The following is a 25678-nucleotide window of genomic DNA, read 5'->3' as shown; positions in this document are numbered from 1 at the left end:
AATTACACACCACATAATTACTCTATCTATCTATCTCCCTCACTCTATCTATCTATAGTCCTCACTCTATCTATCGCCCTCACTCTATCGCCCTCACTCTATCGCCCTCAGTCTATCTATTGCCCTCACTCTATCAATCTATCGCCCTTACTCTATCTAACGCCCTCTATCTATCTCTCTATCTATCTATCTATCTATCTATCTATCTATCTATCACCCTCACTCTATCTATCGCCCTCAGTCTATCCATTGCCCTCACTCTATCGCCCTCACTCTATCAATCTATCGCCCTTACTCTAACTGAAGCCCTCTATCACCCTCCCTCTATCTATTTATCTATTTCTCTATCTATCTATTTCTCTATCACTCTATCTGTCTATCTTTCACACTCACTATCTATTGCCATCACTCTATCTATCTATCTATCTATCTATCTATCTATCTATCGATCGCCCTCACTCTATCTGTCTATCTATCTATCGTCCTCACTCTGTCTATCTAGCGCCCTCACTCTATCTATTGCCCACTCTATCCATCTATCTATTGCCGTCCCTCTATTACCCTCCCTCTATCGCCCTGCCTCTATCTATCGCCCTCACTCTATCTATCGCACTCACTTTATCTATCTATCGCATCACCACAGCATCACCCAGCACCACCACAGCATCACTCAGGGGCACCACAACATCATTATGCGCTACCACAGCATCACTGAACGCCACAGCATCACTCGTCGCCACCATAACATCTCTCAGCACCACCACAGGTTCAATCTGTGCAACCATTCAACAGCAACTGGTTCAAATATGTTCTATCAATGTTTCAAGCTTTATTACAAATGTCACAAAAATATGTTAATATTTCACTTCTGTTCTTGAATTTTCGTCACAATAAAATACACTGAACATAATCTTCACAAAAGGTTTTTACAAACGTTTAAGCTACTGCCATTATAAATTACAATAACTTTTATTTAAGTATTAATTATTCAAAAAAATTAAAAGGCAGTGTTATTTGTAATATCAATACATCTAAGTCACGTAAATACAACATATATTGCATTACAAATGCTATAGGTGTCACATTTGCGAAAGTTATAACTATTAGCATTGTAAATGACAAAGCTATTAATTTTGCTTTTTTCAAAACCAACACATAAATAAAACATTTGTCATTTAAAATACAAATAGGTCAAACTTTCCTAATGCGAGACCTATAGCATGTGCTTGTTGGCTTTGCAACCCTACTGTAAATAAAAATAAAAATAAAACTGTATGTGTAAAGCGCAAACTACTCACCCTTACGAGTCTCAAGGCGATGGGGGCCGTCGTGGCAATTAAGTCAACTATTGCCAAGAGTCTCATAGTGCTGAGCGGAGCTGCCGCCAGAGCCCGGGATCGATCCGTGAACCCTGTGCTCCGAAGTCAGCTGCCCTGGCCGCTGCACCACACCTCTTCACCATTCGACGAGATGGCATTGACTACTCATTTGAGGTCCGTCATAGAAAAGGGTCTGATAACAGCAATAGTGACTTTCTTTTGCGCATCCCTCATTTCCACAAAAGGGAAACATCTGGGGGTGAGGTGTGTCAGGTAGCCCCTGTGGTAGACGATGGGATAGAGGATAAGGAGTGCCATGCCATCCCTCCATATATTTTTCCCCTCCGATATTCACAGTCCCCTTTTACCAGTTGTCCTCTTTGCTGTTATCAAGAAGTGGAGAGAGGGGAATTGGCAGGTGGCCCCTTAAGCCGGATACACGCTTCAAGATGGTGGGGGCGGAGAGCGCGTCAGGTTGGTCAATAGATGGTCCAGCTACACACAGCACGGGAACGCGAGGCAGAAAAACCAGCGGGGGAAGACCTGAAAGACGGAGAAGACCTAACAGCCTTCTGAGAGAGAGAACCGGAGCCCAGGGGAGGTCACAGCTTGTCGGCGAGTGGAACACCTGAACCTGGCGGAGGAGGGAAAGCCGAACCAGAAGACCAGACCTCACTGAAGGACACGGAGTCACCACGCCATGGCCCCGAAGGGACGTGGCTCTTACAGGTGCGTGGGCGTCTACGCGGCTTTTGGAAAGGGGCTAAGTAAGAGAGGGACGGGAGTGGGAGGCTGAGGGGTGAAAGGGACCCAGGAAAAAGGAAATATGTGAGACAGAAAAGAAAGACAAGAGCAGAAATCATCGGCTACTCTTCTTCTTTTGGTTGCTCCAACCCCCTCCCTTCACATATATGCAGCAATTATTTATCCCTCACATCCTCCCTTGACTAAACCATAAAGCAAAAACACTTACCTGAGTCTTTACCTTCTGTCCGAGAGACGACGGCGGCCGAGGCTCACCTAAGGGACTGAAGAGAAGGACCCTGTGGGAAAGAAGAACATAAAATAGACAATCAATCATTGTGATTTCCTGTAATATTAATAAAAAGTGCATACCAAGAAATTATTCAATGCAGTGTGCTCCTTCTTGACCGACTCTTCTAGAACGTGGAGCTACATACTTTCCCTACAGGGAATGGGAGACAGAAACACAGAGACCAACAGACACACACAGACACACACACACACAGGAAAGCATAGTAGGAAAACGCTACATACAGTTGTTCTATGCTTGCATATGTACATTGTTTTAGAAAGATGGTGGAACTATTGATTTTGTTCAATGTGCTTATTTTGCTAATTACTTTTATCTGCTTCTATTATCATTGAAGCACATAAATTCTATACAAGAATTTGGATGGTTCAATTAATAATGAAAATGCTAATGTTATATTATTTTAATTTGATACCGCACAAGAATTACCACTAAGCAGAAACTCCTTCAAGGAGAAATTTAGGATTAGTATGTAGTACCACTCAATCTTTGTGAAGTTGAAAGAAAGGCTCTTGTATAGTTAATAATTTACAACAAGGGGTGGTGATGGACGGAGTCTCTGAATTAAGCAGAATACTCTCACCCAGTCAAGAGATCAGGGCTAGATCCAACACCGTTTTTTAGCTCATTGCACCATCCCAGTTTCAGAACCCGGCTGTATGCAAATTAGTCTGTCCCTGGCCCAGTGCATCATGGGAACAGGGCAGACCAGACTACAAAAGCCAATTCTTACACTGGGAAGGAAACAAGCTTCCGGGGACCGGTTTCTGGCATTTCAGTATTCTGCTTAATTCAGAGACTCTGTCCCTCACCACCCCTTGTTGTAAATATTTTTGTCCACCCTAAGCGTGGAAGGGTATACTCAGACATGAGTCCCTTGCTCATTGCACCATCAGGATTCAAGCAAGCCGGGCCGAAGACGGCTGTAATGCCAGAAACCGGTCCCCGGAAGCTTGTTTCCTTCCCAGTGTAAGAATTGGCTTTTGTAGTCTGGTCTGCCCTGTTCCCATGATGCACTGGGCCAGGGACGGACTACTTTGCATACAGCCAGGTTCTGAAACTGGGATGGTGCAATGAGCTAAAAAACGGTGTTGGATCTAGCCCTGATCTCTTGACTGGGTGAGAGTATTCTGCTTAATTCAGAGACTCTGTCCCTCACCACCCCTTGTTGTAAATATTTTTGTCCACCCTAAGCGTGGAAGGGTATACTCAGACACGAGTCCCTTGCTCATTGCACCATCAGGATTCAAGCAAGCCGGGCCGAAGACGGCTGTAATGCCAGAAACCGGTCCCCGGAAGCTTGTTTCCTTCCCAGTGTAAGAATTGGCTTTTGTAGTCTGGTCTGCCCTGTTCCCATGATGCACTGGGCCAGGGACGGACTAATTTGCATACAGCCAGGTTCTGAAACTGGGATGGTGCAATGAGCTAAAAAACGGTGTTGGATCTAGCCCTGATCTCTTGACTGGGTGAGAGTATTCTGCTTAATTCAGAGACTCTGTCCCTCACCACCCCTTGTGGTAAATATTTTTGTCCACCCTAAGCGTGGAAGGGTATACTCAGACATGAGTCCCTTGCTCATTGCATCATCAGGATTCAAGCAAGCCGGGCCGAAGACGGTTGTAATGCCAGAAACCGGTCCCCGGAAGCTTGTTTCCTTCCCAGTGTAAGAATTGGCTTTTGTAGTCTGGTCTGCCCTGTTCCCATGATGCACTGGGCCAGGGACGGACTAATTTGCATACAGCCAGGTTCTGAAACTGGGATGGTGCAATGAGCTAAAAAACGGTGTTGGATCTAGCCCTGATCTCTTGACTAGGTGAGAGTATTCTGCTTAATTCAGAGACTCTGTCCCTCATCACCCCTTGTTGTAAATACTTGTATAGTTAATGCCTGAAGTTCCTCAACTCTCCTTAGTGAGGTTATCGTTATGGGGAAAGCAACTTTCCATGACAGGAATTGTAACGGACATTTGTGCTTTGGTTCAAAAGGCGGGCCCATTAGCCGTGTAAGGACTATGTTTAAGTTCCACTCTGGAGCAGGGGGAATACTTGGTGGTATAACTCTTTTTAATCCTTCCATGAAGGCTTTAATCACTGGTTCTCTTAAGAGAGATAGGTGTTGTCTATTTTGCAAGTATGCAGCTACGACTCCGAGGTGTAAACAAATGGATGTGCAAGTTAATCCACATTGCTGTAAATGCAACCGATAACAAATTATGTTCTGCACAAAAGCATCAAGATGATTGATATTATTGTTGTTACAAAAGGCAACAAAAAGTTTCCATTTGCTGCATAACATGCTCTAGTAGTAGGCTTTCTAGCTTCCTTGAAATTATTTATACAGTCTGGTGGAAGTTGTAAATAACCAAACTCTATGACTTCAGGAGCCAAATCGCTAGGTTGAGTTCTCTGGGAATTGGATGTCTGATTTCTCAATGGCTCTGAGTGAGGAGACAAGGTGTGAGATGTAGCTTTTGATGTGGAATCACTGATAGTTTTAAGGTTGAGAGTACCGAGGTTGACGAGAACATGTGGAGGCAAATAAGATCAGTGAGGGACATTTGTCTGAGCTTCCGAACTAGTAAAGGAATTAGCAGGAGAGGCGGAAAAGCGTAAGTAAATATCCCTGACCAAATCGTCCATAGGCATTGCCTTTGGATGCTGGGTGTGGGAATCTGGATGCAGAGTTTGGGCATTTTGCGTTGTGCACTGTGGCAAACAGATCTATCTGTGGAAAACCTCAGTTTTGAACGTAGGGAAGAAGAACTTGGGGATGAAGTTTCCACTCGTGGACTTGCTGCATGTGTCTGCTGAGCAGGTCTGCAATCTGATGGTCTTCTCCTGGGAGGTGTTCTGCTAGGAGATAGATATTCTGGTGAATCGCCCAATCCCAAATGCTTTGTGCAAGGCACGACAGCCGGAGAGAGTGAGTCCCTCCCTGTTTCGGTAAGTAGTACATTGCAGTCATGTTGTCAGTGCAAATTAAGGCAGTCTTGCCTACAAGTTGGGTGAGAAAAGCTGAGTGCCAGGAACACTGCTAGAAGTTCCAGGTAGTTGATGTGGAGACGTTTGTGTTTGTCCGACCGCAGACCCTGGACTCTGTAATGTTGAAGATGGGCACCCCAACCGGTTAACGATGTATCTGTGGAATCAGGTCTATGAAAGGCTGTCCTTTTGCTAAGTTTTGAGGGTTCCACCACTGCACCGAGCGATGGTTGCGGCGGTCTACCAACACAAGATCGGTTAATAGACCCTGGGCCAGATGTACGACCCTTTCATTTTGCGCCTCGCAATTTGCGACTTATTGTGAGGCGCTAAATGAAATGTACAGTAGTTGTTATTACACTGATTTGCGATTCCCAATGGGCTTGTAAATTGCGAGGCTCATTAATATTAATGAGCCTCTCGCAATTTGTGAGCCCATTGGGAATGCCAGCCCTACCACGGATGGTGGCCTGCTGGGCTCAACAGACCACCACGTCCGGAACTGCTGTTTAATTAAGCAGCTTTTTTTTTAAATGCAGCCCGTTTTTCCTAAAGGAAAACGGGATGCATTTAATTTTTAGAAAGTGAAACGTTTTCGTTTCATTCTTTAAGGGCAGGCAGTGGTCCCTGGGACCACTGCCTGTTCTTAAAAAATATTTTTAGACACAGTCACAAAGTGGAAGGGGACCCATTCAAAATAGCGACTGCATTACCACCCTCTTCAAGAGGGTGGTAATTTGCGAATGTTTTGCGACCTCAATTGTGGTCGCAAAACATTCACACATAGCATTGCGGACGCAATTAGGAAGGGAATGCCCCTTCCTAACTGTGACTCTCAATTCCTAAATAGCGAGTCGCAAATAAACTGGGACTCGCTATTTTGGAATTGTACATGGCCTACAGTGATTTTGCATGTGCAAACGGGTTCACAAACCAGTTTGCGCATGCAAAATAACGTTGTACATCTGGTCCCCTGTGATTGATTCCACCTACTCGCTAGACATTGAGGACGCATGTGAAGCCTTGCATGAGGTACGATTGCAACGCAGGATGCCATCATTCCCAGCAGTTGCATGAAGACTTTGGCTGGTAATGATTGGTTGAGTTGAAATTGTAATAGTGTGGCCTGGATATTGTGAATCCTGGCTACATTGGGAGTGGCTAGAGCTTTGAGAGTGTTGATGGAAGCTCCGAGATAAGATTGCACTTGTGCCGGACACAGATGAGATTTTTGTGCAATTATTGTAAAACCCAACTGGTGAAGTAGATGTACTGTTGTCTGATTGTGTAATGTCCTTGGTGAGAGGGAGGATGACCTGGATGTCGTGGGCGTTGGATACTATACTGAGTCCGTACTGTTTGATGATGGTGGCGAGGAGGGGCATGTAGATGTTGAAGAGCGTGGGGCTGAGCGATGATCCTTGTGGTACTCCGCAATTGATTTCTGTGGGTTCGGAGAGGAAGGGTGGCAGTCTGATTCTTTGGGTTCAGCCGGTGAGGAAGGAGCGGAACCAGTCAAGGGCTGTTCCCTGTATGCCGGCGTCGCAAAGTCTGCCGGTGAAGGTGCAGTGGGAGACGGTGTTGAATGCCGCACAGAGATCGAGTAGGATCAGAGCTGGAGTGTGCCCTTGGTTGAGGAGGGTGTGGATGTTGTCTATGGCAGCGAGTACAAAAAACAGCTTGAGACAGTTATTCCCATGCGGACTCACTAGAAAAAATAGAATATTAACAATTAGCTTGCCAATGGGGATGGCTCCCTCACTAGAAGACTGTCCAATTTGAGGTATAGTTTTTGCTGCAGTATATATCAGAACACATGGTATCCCTTCATTGGCTGGTTTGATAGAAGTGCTTAAACCGATCCAGAATGTACGGGGTAGTACCTGCCCTGGACTTGGGAATAAAACTGATGGGCAATTTTGCAACGGTGTCCTCCATAATGTTAATTAACATAAAGAGGGAAGAGGCAAACGTTGGCTATATGCCAGCGTTTAAGGATTTGGCTCTTGCAGAGCAGGAGCGCAAATTTCCTATAATTATCGAAGAAACATAAGCTACGCTGGATAGAGATAATTTGAGTGCCAGACCTGGTAAACCACAACTGAAGAGTTATTCTGCAAATGATAACTCTAAACAAGCACCTGACTTTTCAACAAAGAAGTAGAAGGAGAATAAGAAAAACAAATATAAAATAAACTACAGGGTGGGTCTCCTACACAGGAAGCTACTGAAAAAAACTACAATCTGCTTAACTGCGATAACATTAGACCACCTAAGAGGTATCAGGATACTGATGTATGTTCATCTCGTTCCTTTCAGGAGTTATCCGAAAAGCATTTGGAGAGAGGTGGATGGTCAAAGCCCAGATCGGAGGAGAACGTGAAACCGAAGGATCCCAATGCTCATCTGACTACATCATTAAACAGGTTAAACAAGTTAAACCTTCCAAACCTCAATTCAAAAAGATGAAAGTAGCTGGACTTACGGTCAGGGATGCCCAGCATATTCAGGACACTGCTTCTGAGCAGGGAATGGGCAGTGACCATGCTAAAAAGCGCAACAGAAGTCACAATAGTTCGCCAGAACCTGCTGGATTGTCTGGTGGGAGTAGCGCTGAGTGAGTACTTCACGGTCGAGGCACCCGATATTAGGTTAAGCGTCCCCCATATTTTATACGAAATACAACTTCTATTGGAGGGGGAGGTACCTAGAAACATTAATTTTCTCTTTTGGAAGGACTTCAATAAAGGTTAAGAATATTCTTTTGGCTAAAAAGGTTTGTCGACCTGATTTTGTAATGGATGGCCTAAACGGAGAAACTGTGATTTTACCTGCCTTTTCCGAGCTTGTTCAAGAATCGGTTATACACTTGTATGCCAAGGAGTGGGCACTAGCACTAGCTCCTGCGTTATACCCCAACCATGAGGGTGGTATGACAGTTGCCTTTACCATGAAGTACCACTGAGGACAATTCCATAACCTCAAAGATAATACCCCATTAAGCATGAAGCTAAAAAACAAGTTAGGGAAATCCTGCAAGAACTTGAGTACCGGGGTGTAATAGAAAGTTGCACCTCATCAATGAATAATCCCTTGTTTCCTGTGATGAAATACGATCATTCATATAGTCTAGTGTTAAACTACAGAAACTTGAACACAGAAAGTCGCACATTTGTAGTACAAAATACACATAGTGTCGCACTAATAAACAACATTGTGCGGAAAAAATACAAAACCAAACTTGATATCTCAAATGGATTTTTCTGCCAAAATAGATCGCCTGGAAGCAGGTATTTGACCACATTTTTATTTATTTATTTTATTTATTCATAAAGTTTAATATAGCGCGAACAAGATCCCGAAGGATATCAGAGCGCTTTACAATAGGCAGAAAGAAAGAACAAGGGGGTAGTATAAACATCAATTTGGAAACAGCACCCAAAAATGGAGGATAACACAGTAAACAGGTGTACGCATGTGAAAAAAGAAATAAAAAAACATAGGAGATGATCCATTGTAGCTGGAGGTACCATGGTGATAAGAACAAAGTCAGATGAATTAGGTGTGCCTCCTCCCCTTACGGTAAGAATTTGCTCATTAGGAATCTTTTGGCTTCCAATTTGAACACCCTCGTCGAGGAGAGGCTGCATACTTCATGTTCAGAATTAAAGATGGAATGAGGAACAGCGTGCTTAACTTCCTTCAGCAAAGGAGAGGAAGGACTGCGATGGTTTATGTGTTATATAGCTTATCGGACTGTTACTGGATTGGACTATTGGTTCATGGGAGTTGTAGTATTGTTGCTGGGTTGTTTTTACCTTTACCTTTGAACTTGCTATTAATAAAGATATGCATAATCCTCGCCTCCGCATCCTTAATAGAACTGAAACTTTCCTTCATGCTAACTAGGACATTTTTCAATCCTCAGCACTGAACCCTGTTCTCAGGTTAAGGGGGAACTCGATCGTTAACTGTGTATGGGCAGATTTCACTCATCCTCACTACGCATGCGCAGGAGATTCACCCCCCATTGCACATGCGTAGTAGATTCTACTTGCCTCACTATGCAGGCGCATCAGATTCTGAGGAAAGACACACCCTCCCATAGTGGCGCACGCAGGGTCTTGAGCTTTATTAAATCCCCGATTCAGCCGCAGCTTGAGTGTGTGATTTGTGGCATTAATTCAGCAGTGATGAGTGGGGTCGCCCCGTACATGGGCTCAGATGAGGGGCCCACCTTCTTCTTGTGGCCCTTCAGCAGAGGCTGCTTTCCTCTTGTGTTATCGTGCTTAGGAAGGAGGAGAGATGCGTCATCTGGGTTCAAGAAAGGCTCCGGTACAAGAGACGTGCTGCTGGATCCCGGATAAATGTGAAAGCAGCAGCACTAATTTCTATCTTTTGGAGGTGGAGTTGGGGGGGAGGGGAGGCAGGCACTGACTTGGAAAGAGTATAATTCTGGTGGGCACCAGGCAGTATAAGTCACTCAGTCCTGGTCTTTCAGTAACTGGTCCTTCTCGGTCTGTTCCCATAGGCTCTCCTTGTCCTCCATGGCGCTGGTACTTGTACACTTGGCCGTCATGGTTCTTTTTTATTTACTGTATTTATAGAGTGCAACACTCATCCCTAGAGGGATATCACAACACTAGTCGTCCAGCTGGAACTCATTCTAGTCTCACTAATCCAGATCCTTGGTTTTCCTTGATCTGGTCCTCAAGGCCTGGTCCCAACCATTAACATCTGGATATCCAGGGCTTGATCCATATGTTCTTGCTTTTTCTCCTGATCCTAGCCCTCAAGTTCCCACTGGTGCTGCTGTCGCTGCAGCTCGTTCTTGAGGTCAAAGTGCTTCTGGGCCATGTCCTAGTATTCTTTGTCCTCCTCGTCTTTGTTCTTGTAGTTGAGACTCCTGTTTCTTGTCTTCGCGGGTTATGGCTCCCTCTGTCTTCTCAGTCCTGCATACCCTTGTTGTCCTGGTCCCTTATACTCCAGGCGTAGTCGCTGGCCAACTGACTCCAGTCCTCATGGTCCAAATGCTAAATGTCATGACTCGCTCCCTGCTCTCTTTTGCCCACCACCATTGTGCTGAATTGTGAGACTCTCCAGTGTTCTAATAAACTTCTGGACCTTCCCATCTATGCATATCTTGACCTACAGCCATTTTGATGCTATTTGGAAATTCCCATTCATTCACAATCCATGCCGGGTTTTGAGAAGCCAGTCTCTCTGATCATGCTTGAAACTCCATTACCTATAATGCCCTGCTCACTACTACCTCTCCACCCCTGCAGGCCAAGCATGGGTGGAGGAATACAGCACACCTGTAGCTGGCAACTGTTAGGCTGCTCACACCTGCTGCATGTGAATACTATGAGCTCTTTGAAGCCCCAGCTCCCTTCACTCCAGTGTTGGTCACTGTAGCTGTGTTCCTGCGAGGCCGACCCTTGTTTCTTGTCCTTTTGTTATCATTGTTTCCAGAGTTCCTGAGCTATACCTATTCCTTGCTTCCTGAGCTATAGTGATTCCTTGTCACTGAACTAGCACTGCTTTCACGGCTATCTTCACTCCTGAGCCTTAGCTACTTCTTGTGTGCTTGATTCCTGAACAAGTACTGATTAGTGCACACTTGCAGCCTCCCTACTGTATTTCCCTTTTGCCAGTCCTTGCTTACCTTGCTTCCCTTTTGCCAGTCCTTGCTTACCTTTGTTCCCGTTCCAAGTTTGCTGTCTTCCTGTGCCTACTGTCTTGCTACTGGTTTCCCCTGTATGTTTGTTACCTGCTTTCTGCCAAGTGTGCAATTTCTTTCCCCTTATTTTCCTGTACCTTGATTTCTGAGATAGAGTTAATTCCTTGTTCCTTGAACTAACACTGCCTTCAGTGCTACTTTCTTTTCTTGATTCCTGAACCAGTACAATTTAGTGCACCCTTATAGTCTCTCTCCTTTTGTATTTATCTATTCCTAGTCCCTGCCTTTTTATTTTATTTACCTCTTATTCCAGTTCCTACCTTCTTGTCTTCCTGTTCCTTTAGTCTTAGCTACCTGTATCCTAGTGGTTTTCGTTTTTCACTTTCTGCCAAGTGTGCCCTTTGTTTTCAATTCGTTCCTGTTAAGCACTCCTCCTTGCTAACTCTTTGTCTATTGTGGCTGTATATTTAGTTCTTCACCCTTGCTGTTACCATCTTGCGGGTTCCGGTTTGATCGCCAGGATCTGTGGGCACAGCTGATACCCTGGTGTGTTTCTTGTTATTTTGAATATTGTGTTTTAGTTAAATTTCTATTGTCATTATAGGTATTTGCTCCACAGACCCTGTCTTTTCATGTATATCCTATATGAAGTTTGAAGTTTATTGACTTGTATAGCGCTGAATCACCCGTGAGGGTATCTCGGCGCTTAAGACAGTGGGGAATACCAGAAACGAAGGAAAGATTAAAAGAAGTGGGTTTTTGACATCTTTCTGAACTGAGCCAGAGTAAGTCCAGAGCGCAGGTGTGAGGGTAAATTATTCCAGCATGCCGGAGCAAGATGAGAGAATGCTTTCCCGCCACTATGTGCCTTTTTGACTCAGATGCTCAGAGCATGACCTAAGAGTTCATGCCGGGGTGTAAGCAGAGGGTTTAATTGCAAAATACGAAGGGCCTTGACCATTGAGGACTTTGTGAATAATACAGCCTATTTTGAATTTTACCCTTTTTCCTATAGAGAGCCAATGGAGTTGGTTCAGGAGAGGTGCAGAGGGTGTTCTAGCTGGGCGTTGACAGTAAGTCGGGCAGCAGTATTCTGCACCACCTGAAGTCTTTTTATGGCAGATTGATTAGCTGAGAATAGGAGGGCATTGCAGTAGTCAAATCTACTAAGCACCAAGGCCTGCATCAAAGTTTTCTTAGTAGAAGAGGGTATAAGGGGAAAAATCCTTCACAGGAGGCCAAGAATGTAAAAGCAAGATCCTGCAGTAGTGTTAGCGTGAGTATCAAAGGTAAGTTTGTTATCCATCCTGACACCTAGGTTCTTAACCACTTCTTTAGGGGTAGGGGCAGTAACCAGCTCTTCCGGCCACCAGGTAGGCGACCAATAAGTGGCAGCTCCTCCAAACAACATAATTTCAGATTTGCCCGCATTAAGTTGTAAATAGTTGGCACGCATCCATGCAGCGATGGCTTTCATGCCTTCAGAGAACATCCATTCGATGTTAGGTGTGTTCTTATCTTGTAGTCATGAGGTTAGTGACTCCTCCTTCGGTCGACAATGTGCATGGGCTTCGGCTCCATCGTAACATTGTTTTGCCAGTAGGGTTAGATGGAGAAGTGAGAAATAGAAAGGTGTAAATGCGTGATGTATCCAATTCAGATAATACTGGATCAGATAAAAGTATCCGGGGAGGAGGGTGGGCGTGTACAACTCTGCAACTCTACATGCCAAGAACAGATGTATACAGGTAAGTAGCATTTTCCGTTCGAGGCATATGAGCTGCAGATTGCACACTATGCATAGACTATATAGCAGTATCCTGCTTACCGGTGGCTACCTGTACCTGTTGCAGTAGTTTGAAAAAGTGTTTAATACAGCCTGGCCCACACTAGCTTGTTGTTTTGCATGCACATCTACAAAATATTGTTTTGTGAAGGTGTGTGGCGTGGCCCAAGTTGCTGCTTTGCATATGTCATCTAGGGGAATGTTCCGTAAGAATGCCATAGATGCGTGTAGAATGAGCTCTAGGGGGAATGGTTAACGTGTATTTGACTTTAAGGTAGCATATTTATATGCATTTTACAATCCACCTTGCAATTCCTGTCTTGGCTATAGGATTGCCTTTATGAGGTGGGGAGAAAGCTACGAAAAGCTGTTTGGTTTTCCTAAAGGGTTGCGTTCTTTCGATGTAGTAAAGTAATGCTCTTTTAACATCAAGGGTGTGTAGAGTTCTCTCTGCCACTGAGTCTGGTTGGGGGAAGAATACTGGTAGTTCAACAGACTGGTTTGGATGAAAGGCAGATACTACTTTGGGTAAAAAATGTGAGTTTGTTCTAAGAACTACTTTGTTATGATAAGATTTGAAAAAATGTTCTTGTATGGTTAATGCCTGGAGTTCGCTCACTCTTCTGAGAGAAGTGATGGCGACTAAAAAAGCTACTTTCCAAGTAAGGTACTGTAGTTCACATTTGTGTAAAGGTTCAAATGGAGGACCCATTAGTCTGGATGCGAAGCTTGGGCATGTTGCTTTTTGGCGTGTGGCGAACAGCTCTATGTCTGGCTCTCCCCACATGTGAAAGAAAGGAAGAAGTATTTGAGGATGAAGTTACCATTTGTGGATCTGTTGTGTTTGGCGACTGACAAGATCCGCTATTTGATTGTGTACTCCTGATAGATGTTCTGCTAGGAGGTATATTTTCCGTGGAATGGCCCACCTCCAGTTGCTCTGTGCTAGACGGGGTAACTGGGGAGAGTGTCCCCCCCCCCTGTTTTTGTATGTAATACATTGCTGTCATGTTGTCTGTACGACTTAGGACAGCTTTGCCTAGGAGTTGTGGTTGAAACGACTCCAGCGCTAGAGAGATTGGCAACAATTCCAGGTAGTTAATGTGGAATTGCTTTTGTTGAGAGGTCCATAAACCTTGAATGGTATGGTTTTGGAGATGTGCTCCCCAACCGGTGAGCGATGCACCTGTTGTTAGCCCTACCTGTGGAACTAGCTCGAGGAACGACCGTCCTTTGGAAAGATTTTTTGTAATCCACCACCGCAGAGAGTGATGGGTGCGGTCGTCCGCCAACATCAGATCTGTTAGTTGACCTTGAGCTTGGTTCCACTGGCGTGCTAGACATTCTTGTAAGGGGCGCATTTGCAATCTTGCATGAGGGACGAGAAAAATGCAAGATGCCATCATACCTATTTGCTGCATGAACACTCTTGCTGATAGTGAGTGCTGTTGCTGAAATCTTTGAACTAGGTTTTATATAGCATTTATCCTGATGGGATTGGGATATGCTAGGGCTGTAGAAGTATTCACTGTTGCCCCTAGATATTGTTGCATTGTAGACGGTTGGAGGTGGGATTTGTCTAGATTTACTGTGGATCCCAGACTGTGAAGCAACTGTATTGTCCGGAGTGAGCCAATCGTCTAGATAGGGGAAGACATGAATTTGTTGTCTTCTGAGATGGGCTGTAACTACCGCAAGGCATTTGGTGAAAACCCTGGGTGCTGTGGTGACTCCGAATGGGAGCACCTTGAACTGGTAGTGTTGACCATCTACCACAAATCTGAGATACTTCCTTTGAGCGAGATGTATTGGAATGTGGAAGTAGGCATCTTTTAGATCTATAGTGGAGAGAAAGTTGCCTTGCTGTAGTAGTGGAAGCACTTGTGACCATGTGGAAGTGGTCTGATTGAATGTAAACGTTGAGCGGTCTGAGGTCCAGTATTGAGAGCCGTCCTTTTTTGGGATTAGGAAAAAAGGGAGTAGACTCCTGTCCCCTGATGAATTAGAAAAACTGGCTCTATTGCATCTTTTTGCAACATTGCTAAGACTTCCTGTTTGAGGAGCGTTAGGTGTTCTAATGACATTGGACACGGTCTTGGAGGAATGTTGGGGGGGAGTAGAAGTGAGTTCCAGGCAATAACCATACTGGATAATTTGTCTTACCCACCTGTCTGTTGTGATGGAATTCCAGACAGGTAGGAACTGTGAGATGCGTCCCCCGACCGGAGTGGGCTGATCGGGGGGAAGCGCAGGGAAGTCACTCTTTATTGTTAGGGGAGATGCGGGTGTTAGTACCTCTGCCTCTACCCTTATTGTTGTTACCTCTGTAACCTCCTCTATTGTATCCCCTAGAAAAGGAGCCCTGGTTGGGACTTTTATAGGATGATGTGGGTGTTCTTATGTATTAGTTTTGGAACTGGCTCTATAAAAGGAGCGACGAAGGGAGCCTCTGGCAGATGGTGACTGTAAGGCGCCCATAGACTTTGCTGTTTGTATCTTTTTTATTTTTTTTTAGAGATGCGTCAACTGCAGGTCCAAAGAGGTGCTGTTGATCAAAAGGTTGATTTAGGATCGTATTTTGCACTCTTGCTTAAATCCAGATACCCTGAGCCAGGAGTGTCTATGAAGCAGAACACTAGTATTTATTGCACGTAACGCGGTGACAGCTGCGTCAAGCGCACATTTGATTGAGGTAGTGGTTAATGTGTTTGCCTTCTTGTATAAGGTCATTGGCTTTGTCCTTATATTCTTGGGGCAGATGTTGAATGAGCTTTTCCAGCTCTTCATAGTGAGCACTATCGTATCTTGCTAGAAGGGCTTGTGTGTTTGCTATTTTCCAAGAATTAGCAGCTTGAGAAGCCATACGTTAACCTGACGCGTCTAATAACTTGGATTCTTTGTCAGGAGGTGGTGTGTCACCTGACCCTTGGGAGTTTGCTCTTTTGCGTGCATTGGCAACTACTAGTGAATCTAAGGGAAGTTGGCCCTTAATGTACATTGGGTAACTGGGAGCTGCCTTGTATTTTTGATCTACTCTGGGGTTAAGACCCCTAGCTCTAACTGGGTATTTGAACACCTCAGGAGCATGTCTAAGGAGGCCTTGTAGCATGGGTACGACATGAGTAGATTTTTGTGGTTGGGCAAAAGTCTCCAATAAAAAAATCTTCTTCTACAGGGTCTAAATGAAGCTTGACCATGTGATATGTAGGGTTGGATGTGTATTGCTGCGTTGTGAAACCGCTCTTCGGGTGCCCCTCAGTGCGCAGTCCACTCTACCCTCAACGGTAATGTTTCAGTACCCGTTTATCTGATCTCCGCGTTTGAAATAGATCGACAAACTCTCCATTTTCAATAGAAAACCTCGTGGGCAACAGTCAGGCCTTGCTGCGTAGGGCCAGCCATCTGCAAATGGAACGGACTCCATTCCATTTCTGTCCTGGACGTTTTTAGAATTCTGGTGAGTCATGTCCATAAAAAACAAAGGTTATAAATTCAATATTGTGTCAAATACTTAAAAAATGGAACTGGATGTGCTGAATCGGATGTTGTCCCAGGTCATGTGTGACACCTTCCACCACTATTGCTTATGGGACTTGTAGTTTTGTTTTTCTCATTAAAAGGATGGTCTCTAAAGTCCCAGTGTTCTAAGCGATGTTGGTCAAAATCAGAGGCCTGACGGAGGATGAAGCATGACATGGCTCTGCTTAGCAGTGAGATGACTGACAGTTTCCCTACCCTTCCATTCTTTGACCTACAGAGGCTCGTTGGCGATTCATTTTTTTTGCAAAGACAAAGAAACTTTTATTGCAGCTTGTGTCACTGAAGAGATTAAACACCTGGACGTGTTTCATTAACTACTGACAAACATGAACTATCAAGAACATGAGTTTCTGGAAAACTATCAAGCACCCAATCAGAATCAGCCGCCCTTCACACCCAGGAATTCTTGAGGCTTTGGAGAGGGTGAATTGCACGTGGTATAAGAGGAACACTACATCACCTCAAAGCTCACTTCTCAGGGATGTACTGAAATGCCAGCTTCATGGCACACTTAGCCAGCTCTTCACCTCCTTCTCCTCAAACTGTTGACCAGCTATCAGGGCAAATGAGCCTACAGCAAAGCATCGCTGGCTTGGTTCCACACCAGACCAGGCAAGGTGGTCAACTCCATGCTCCTCCAAGTCAGCAAGCACTCTGGTCGAGCCAGTCCTAACTCCACATGAATGTTGCCCAGCACAACTCTATTAATGGTACTAAGTTATGTTTCTGCCAAATGATCGAGTCAAAAATTGAAAGGTTTTACTATGAAGTGCTGAAAGGGAAGTCATGAAGTTTTTCAATATTTCGGAGTCTGCCACAGTACACAGGATCATTATTTCTCTACAGCAGCAAATCATGTATGTGCCCTGTAGAAATCACGTTTGAATGAAGCATTGCAGCCAACAATCTATGCAACATCATAGCAGAGTGCAAGATAACGTGTGTTATTATTCCAGCAGAACGAAATGCCATTCCTAATGTGTACGTCATTTTAAAGACAAACCCAGAAAAATGTATGGTCATTGTTGTTCTTCTGCCAGTTAAAAGACAATCTCCATTAATGTGCCAGGAAATAAAATACTATGAGAAATCCTACTCTATGGCAGGGTGCTGCCTGCCACTATATTGCAAGTTACTTCAACATAATCTGATTTATACATACATACTCCAGGGTGCTGCCAGCTATCGGGTCTGCACACAGCAGACTGGAGCCACTCAGGAAGGAGGTAAGCTCTTCATTTCATCTTAAGCCTTTAGGTTACATTCACAGCCTGATAGGTGCGGAGAACTTTATCCGCGCTCTAACTGCGCCGAGCAGATAGACGTAGCACATCATAGGCTGTGTTGTGTGCTGGCATCTTATTATCGTTGGCGGGGGGATGAAGCTCTGATAGGAGCTACTACAAGAAGAGCAGAGGAACAGGACCACAGATAGCCACAGAGTGACAACTGCCCAGAAGCTGAAGAAAGAACTCTGGAACAGCAAAACTCCTCCACCCTGGAGATTCTCCAGGATAAGCAAATGATGGTAATGAAATGCAAACTGCAGCATTAAGGTCACACACTACAACATCTTTCCCTTTAAACAGAATATAACAGCCTACAATAAAAAACGAACCAAAAAGCAACAAAATAAGAAAATGCATTTCCAAATGCTGCAAAAGAGAAACAGTTAATACAAATTAATAATATTAAACTTTGTTGGTACCTTAGTAATGTGCTTACTTCTTGGCTTCACTCCATCTGCAGCAATAACGCTCTGAAAGGAGAAATTACTGCTGTGAGTCTCAGTGTCTTCAGCATTACTGGTCTCAGTCACGAAGACTGCGGTGTCGGAAGATAGATTTCACTTATTTGGCTTTATAGTTCCACCAGTCACGCCATCGCTTTTAGCAGACACTGTCAGCAGCATCATAACTTCAGGCAGATCTGCAAAGCGGATATCACCACTCGCATTGGGTGAACAGACTCGTTTCTGCAACATACATCCACTCTGTTCTCAAATTTGCTTGGGGCTGTCAAAATGCTGCAATATATTCGCCACACTTTCCTGACTACCTTGTTTTAAAAAGTTATGACATTCAAGCGTAATTCTTGGTTCATCTGCAAACTGAAGTTTTTTAGCGATTCTATTGCCACACAATACTCATCCCATATTTCAATCTGTCCACATGGTGCTTCAACCCTGGTAGGTTATCAACTGCCTGTTTTGCAGATAATGTTAGATAGTTTCTGCAAGAAACTGAATTATTATTTGCGGTAGATGTGGAACAATCACAACCGTTGTCAGAGTGAACTTTCAAAGCCATTCAATTAACCTAGGATCAACCACCTGGTACCTAAGCACCGAACAGGCAGGCTTAACTTAAGGTAATATGTAAAATATGTATGCAGAAACCAAAAAACTAAAAGTCAAAATGCAAAACAATAAAAAATAAAAAAAGAAATAGAAAAATAAAGTAAAGTGTATTGAACAAAATGACACTAAAATGACAAAATCCAATAAGGGAATGAGATATGAACTGTAACGCTGTAAGAATCACAAGGTGCCAATGGATGAGGGGCCCGGGCATGGATTAGTCTCTCTGGAGCTGACTGCCAAGTCAGAGGAAACCGGAGGCCACGGCCTGCAAGCACATAATGCAGGAATTAGCCGCAGTGGTACTAGAAGACATCTAGTGCTCCAGGCTCAGATAGGGCTGCTGGCCTACAGGGGGATTCACAGCAGGTTCGGGCGCAAAGTGCTTAGAGTATTGAGAACAAGCATCAGATGCCCAGCAGGGCAATAGCAGACGGTCGAAGACAGCATGGCCCGTACAAGACTGAAAGGGAGTGACACCTAGGGCCCTCACCATCAAGCAACAGCGTAGTGGAGCTCAGCGGGAGGACAACCCGGTGACAGCCACCCACTGGGGCTGGGACCCCCACGACAATGTATGCGGGTCTGGTGATGTGGTAAGAGATATAGCAGCCATGTCCTCGGCGAGAAGCAAGAAGGATCAGAATATAAAAAAGATGCTGACCAAGCTCCCGATGACCGGGAGCGGAGAAGGGAGGCTCTCCCCAATGACACAAATCAGCCAAGATGTGGACACCTCTGAAGCTCCAGTTACCCACGCCTTTTTAGAGTCTCTATTCGGTGCATTACAAGGCGACTTGCAGACGCTGTAAAGGGAAATAGCGGGGGAGATGAAGGAGATAACCGATGGAGGCCACACGTTCCCAAATGGCATCAATGTACCGCCTTTTGATAAGGCGGGACGTCGATGCCGCTGGGGACCGTATTGCCTCTGCGTCTTCGAAATCAAGGATTACCGTATTCTTTGGGTCACCCTTTCTGGCTTATTTTCATATGGCAGGGCATACTCCTCCAGCTCAGATCCATGCAGGACACTTACCCGGTGCTGGGCATTGAGAATCCAATCCAGGAGGAGACAGAGGGCCCACAGACCAAAACTCCTCGAGAAAGATGGCATAAGGTCTACGGGAGGCGTAGCACAGAGTGAGCAACGAGACCGGACCCCAAGACCATGGCACGAGAAATTCTGGCAGTGCTGGAGACATTGTCGAAAGAGACATTCCACTATGATGACACCGTGAACGACTGAGGGACAGATAAGTGACATTTGCAAGGCTGGGTGGGCGGCGAAGAAATCTGCTGGGAGCGTAGAGACACGGGGAGTGCAGCGACACGGGGAACAAGCCACACACGTTCCCAACTATTCCGACTTCCAAGGACGCGCACGCACAAAAGGCGGGCCCTGGACAATTTGAGGTTAATGGGTTTCTAAGTTGGAGTTAGGGAGGGGAGGGTGGAGAACTGGTATGCAGGTTAAAGACGTTGAAGAGAGGATCAAAGGGCAATGGAGGCCGGGCAGACGTTGGGGGCTCAGGGGGAAAAGGGATCACAGGGACCCAAATACAGGCTAAAGCTGGTGCACTCACCAATGTTCCCTCTAATTTTTTTCCTCTGTGTGCGGCAGTGAAGAGTCTCTGTGCGCTGCAGCCATGGCTATGTGCGCCAGGAACCAGACCACACGTGTGTGCAGCGTCAAATATCCCTCCAAACTATTGTTTGAAAAACTGAAAAGATAGTGCATTTCCACACAAACAGCACCACGTTAAGGGTCTTATGGCAGATTTGCAATTTCGGATACACATAAGCTTATGTTTGTTTAAATCTGCTGAGTGAAGGTAACCATGGTTATGGAATGAGGCTGTGCCATCTAGAATGCCTAGGGGTTTGGATACTGGCATCTGGCCAGCAGCTGATGGGAACAGTCCCTGTACTTCAGATGCAAAGGTATACCTTGTTTCACCCTCCTAAATGTATATGTGGGTTGATCAATGCAAGATTGCTGATAAAACACACCCTGGAAAGCAATATGATGTTGGAAACTAATGATTGGGATGCACTATTTTCAGCAGAAACATGGGCCTCGCGAGACTCCGCTATAGATTTTGGTTGGGCTTGTCCTCCGGGATATAAAGTTCTACATTGATGACAGGAGGCCAGGAAAAGGGGGTGAGTGGCACTAATTTTCAAAGCAAGTTGGAATATTACCATGTTATACCTAGATGAACTGGTATGGCCACAATGAATTGCCTTTATGTTAAAAGAAGGATCAAGTTGTATATTCTCTTGAATCTTATCGCGGCGGGGAATTGAACCCTAGTCCCGGGCTAGACCTCTGCATCAGGGTCTGCCGCTCTAACCATTGAGCCACACTTCTCCACTAGAAGAGGATAAACAATTATTAAAGAACGCCATAAATGAATACAATAAAGATGTACACAAGGCAAAAGCGAAGTACTATAGTACAGTAATTCTAGAAGCAACAAATGTTAAAAAAAGAATTCCTGCAGGGACAGACAAATACAGAGTGTATCAGGCAAATGTTTAAACCTTCTCAAGCACTTTGTAAGGATCTAGCTATGTTCTATGAGGACAAGATTACAAAGATACTAGGGGACATTATTAATTCTCTCCCAATAATAGATCATGGTTTTAAAAAAGGCCTACTGAACACTAGAAATAGTATTCCAATTTCGGATTAGTCAGTGCTGAATGGTCTCAGTACGGCTGGTATTTCAATGAGTCACCCCCAACAAGCTAGAGTGTTTTGACAGAATGACAGAAGAAACTTTAGAGCAATAGAAATGTCTACCTCATTAGGCTCTCAGGTAGATCCATTACCACCTAAAATATGGAAGAACGTGGCTTAGGAGCTAATGTATGTATAAGAATAGCAGGTGGGATTAAAATGCATGAAAAATGGTTAGAAAATGTTTCAAACCTTGATTACTGTTGTGTATTCTGTCTTCAGTGTGCACGCGTGAATGACCTCAACTCGCTGCCTGATCTGAACAGCACAACAAGGTCTTAAAAACACATAAAGGAAATAGAGAAAAATGGACCGCACACCACAAATTGCTTTACACACACCGAAAACTCTAACGGAAACAAGCATATTCAGGGCTCCAGGAATTATTAGCTCTGTTTATGTAATTAACTAGCTCTGTGCCCCAAATGAATGGGGAATCTCATTTGCTCACAGGTTGCAGAATCGTCAGAAAAGTGCGTTGAGTGCTTTAGGGAGAAGTACAAAGGAAATAAGCATTGGTAAATCTAATAGGTCTGGCTTTAATGCGCTAATACACGTAAACCGCATTGCCTCATTCATCCATGTGTTTGAGTAGTTTAATATATTAAAGCCAGGTAGATTGGCTTTGCCAGTGCTTGTTGGTTCTGCACATCATTAGAGTAACTGATAATGTGAGCTTTGTTGCTATCCCTCCTTTTAACGTACATTGGATTCTTGGCTTCTTTCTGACAATTAAGTGTGCACATTTGACAAATTGCTTAGTATTTTGTATGGTCTTGTTGCTGTGTAAAAACAAGAAAAACTGCTCTATTGTGTCTGTTGCTCGTCTGCTAAACAAGTACTGCTGTTTCTAACTAGTTCTTTAAAATGCAGATAGAGAGGATTTGGCTTTGTGAGAAGAGCATTTCTGTCTCACCTCACGCCATTGGCTGTTTCGTGCACCATTCACCCTCCTAGGAAGCACTACCATTGGAATCTGTGAGGGATTATTTCAAATTTGAAAAGTGCACTCAGTCATCACGCTGTTTGTCACATTAAATTTTGTATCGCCTATATCCATTCTATACAGAAAGCAATGCTTCCTTGTTACCCCCCCCCACACACACACACACACACACACACACTGCCAATAGGCCTGGCTCTAATGTAATAAACATAATTTTTGCATGCAACACGTGAATATTTGTTCTTACATGTGTTGGCACATTACAGCCTGTACCTTTGGCTTTACCAATGCTTGCTTTCTCTGAGGCTTTGTGTTTCTAAATGCAGTACTTCATCGTACTGACACTTGGAACACGCATTGGCATAGCCAATAGGCCTCGCCTTTGGGGCCTTAAACTTATTAGTCATTGCAGCACATCATCCCCCACTGGGCAAATTTCTGTAATGGAATTAGCGCTCATGTAAAGCGCTTTGATATCTTCATTTGCGCTATATAAAAATGCAACAAATAAATAAAAAGGAATGAAAGGATACGTTCTTTCAGGTTCTGGAGGTGGGAGGAATGAAAAGATGCACTCTGTAGAGTGACTGAATAAAGCATGTTTGGATGCGAGGGAGATCTGGCTGCGGTTGATTGGGAGGGGAGAGACGCAGTTGCATGTGAGGGAAGCCTGGAGAGTTTGCAAACACTGAACATTAAAAATCGAGATCTTCGAAAAACGGGCCCTGGGGGTGGGGTTGGGGGTGTTTAAAACCTCGCCCCTCACGAAGCAGCAGGCTCATAAACGTGAAGCAAGAGTTCAGTGGCGCGAGCCCGCTTGTTATATAACTCAAAGAGTTTATCTCAAGACCAAGTAACTTTTGGGTGGGGGAACAAAGACCCAGTGATGTGAAAAGGTTGCAAACAAATGGTATATTAGTATGTAAATATCGTGTACGTTCCTCCCCAGCAGAATTATAGTGTTTATAAATAAAACTGATTTCTACTATCTTATGTGGTAGCTTATGTTATTACATATAATTTTTCTCTCACCCAAAAAGCAAAAGAAATCTTCCTCATTAGAAGTGACATCTCCCTGCTCCATGACATTAAATTGCTAACGAAACTGCTGCATGGCAGTGCCCATGTGGCCAGCGGCATACTCGATGTGCCCTCTCTGGAGGGGTGGGTGTAATCTCCTCAATGAAGCCTTGTACAACTACATGCTATAAAGCACTATGTTATTTGTTGTTAATTAAACAACGATTTGAAGCAGCACTTCCCGCTCACTCGCACCTGAAGCCGGGATGTAACTAGTCTCTGGCGATATAAAATAGAAGCAGACAGTAATATGTCTTCTGTTGAGGGTCACTCGGCACCTGATCGAGGCATGGGAGAGCTCTGGTAACACTCACACTAGGATTGATTCACCCTCAGGGGAGCGGGCACGTGTAACCAGAAGTAGATAGGGGACGTTCTCGCATCCTTACACACATTGACATGGGGGATCCGTTCACTGCGCCCAGTTAAGTCTCAGCCTGTGGCCTCTGTCACATACTTGCGGGTGGAGCTAATAACAGTAATATCAGTCCAGTAGACTCTATGCTCCCTTGGGGCAGATCTAAGGGTATTCATAGCACTGAGGCAGAATACGACTACAACTGCATCCATTGTCTCCCGCCTGACCCCCTCCCTCTACCCGTGGCTTCAAGGCAAGAGCGACCGACTTTGAAGCTGCTCAAACATCCTGTGTCAAACACGGCGTGTGTATGTACATGTCGGGCTTGAGACTCTGTTTTACTTTTTTTTTTACAGTGCACAGCTGGGGGCTGATTATGGGCCATTCAGTTAGCATTCGTGTTAATTGCAGCGCACACGGGCTGAATACAAACTTAATGACCCACAATAGCCCTGCAGCGGCGCACTGTAAGGAAAGCAATGCAGCAATTGCAAGGGCCCTTGCTCGTGAACGCAAGCCCCCAAAACCCAGAGCCATATGGGAGACACTTAACTGCCGCTCCCTCGTGTTCTTGTCATCTCCCAGAACCAGGAAAGGAATGTTTTACGCGCCGCTCGCGTTTTAATAGTGGCGGTGCGAACAGTCTCAGGATGTGCGCGCTAAATAATGCACACTGCGCGCTTGGGGTGACTTCGGTGCGCGCGTGCACATGCGCGCGGGTTCCTGGGAACAGTGGCACTCACTATGGCACGCTATTTCCCAGCCCACACTGAAAATTCTCACTCTCAATGTGAGAGGTCTCAACAATCCCAATAAAAGGAGGTCCATCCTTTCCTACCTGGATAAAATGGAGGCAGATGTGGACCTCCTCCAGAAGACACAGCTCCTCTCCAAAGATTGGCATAGAATGAGGTCACAACTCTTTCCCCAGCAGTTCTTTTCATCTACCCTGGATAAGAAGGCGGGTGGCTATTTTAGTAGCCAAGCGTTTTAAGGGGAGAATGGGGGAAAAGGTGGCCGAAATCAAAGGGGTTGATGGGAGAAGGGCCATCATTAGTGTAGGTGTTGGTATGAGTATTTTAGATGCCAAAATTGGGTCGCAAACCGCCAGAGTTACTGCTCCCGCAATCACCCTTCACCCGATATATACGATCAATCCAGGGGCTGCCTCAATTGCCTATAGATAGAAACGGGTCCGCTCCCTCACCCCCCTATACCAATAACCATTTCAAATACCAACCCCACCAGGGATGGTGCTAATAGGTTAAACAGGCCCAGGGGCTCGAATCAGAACAGGTTGTCTAGTACCTCGTGCATTAATGACAGAATATGGTGCTGGAGATATATCACCATCCACAGATAACCGCAGACTGGTATGGCGATGCATTAATAACGCAGACCGATTCAGTTCTATGGTTAGGGGAAACATGAATCTTATTAAAATCTGCTTAGAGGCCCTGTTCCACACCCAGTGGCTATCAGCGCCTTTACCGAACTCAGTGGAGCAATTAAATCCTTGCTGTCTAAACCCATTTGTACAGTAGTCCGCGAACCTAGATGGCTATCCAATTTATCTGAACAAGAGTCTCAGATAAGATGTTTATGTGTTTGTAAAGTGCATAGCTGCCCTTAGGCTTCCCAGCGCTAAGAGAAACATAACTACGGTAGACTGAGTCAAGTTGCCTCAGATCGGGAGTTTTTAGGGAAAGAGCAATGTTTTGAGTCTTTTCCTGAATGCTAATTTGTTGGTTATCATGCGCCTGTCCCTGGGTAGTGTGTTCTACATTTTAGGAACCAAGTGCTTGAAGGACCTTCCTCCCCATCTT

General features: G+C 44.8%; 2 protein-coding genes across 2 annotated transcripts in view; both read right to left on the bottom strand.

Annotated features, from left to right (window-relative positions):
* LOC144806048 (uncharacterized) overlaps positions 1–18127 on the bottom strand; it is a 45225-nt gene extending 27098 nt beyond the window's left edge. Inside the window, exons 1-2 of the mRNA XM_078672495.1 lie at positions 18072–18127; positions 2293–2362 (exon numbers count right to left, since the gene is read on the bottom strand). The gene's annotated coding sequence lies outside the window, so the exon portion shown is untranslated. The remainder of the gene's footprint in view (positions 1–2292; positions 2363–18071) is intronic.
* The window catches only part of LOC144806055 (uncharacterized), a 609474-nt gene that overhangs the window by 290809 nt on the left and 292987 nt on the right, over positions 1–25678 (bottom strand). The window lies entirely within an intron of this gene.

Source organism: Lissotriton helveticus, assembly GCF_964261635.1.
Source record: "Lissotriton helveticus chromosome 1_1 unlocalized genomic scaffold, aLisHel1.1 SUPER_1_unloc_41, whole genome shotgun sequence".
NCBI classification, from domain to species: domain Eukaryota; kingdom Metazoa; phylum Chordata; class Amphibia; order Caudata; family Salamandridae; genus Lissotriton; species Lissotriton helveticus.
Note: the sequence above shows the minus strand (reverse complement) of the source record. Positions and strands in the feature narration are given on the sequence as shown.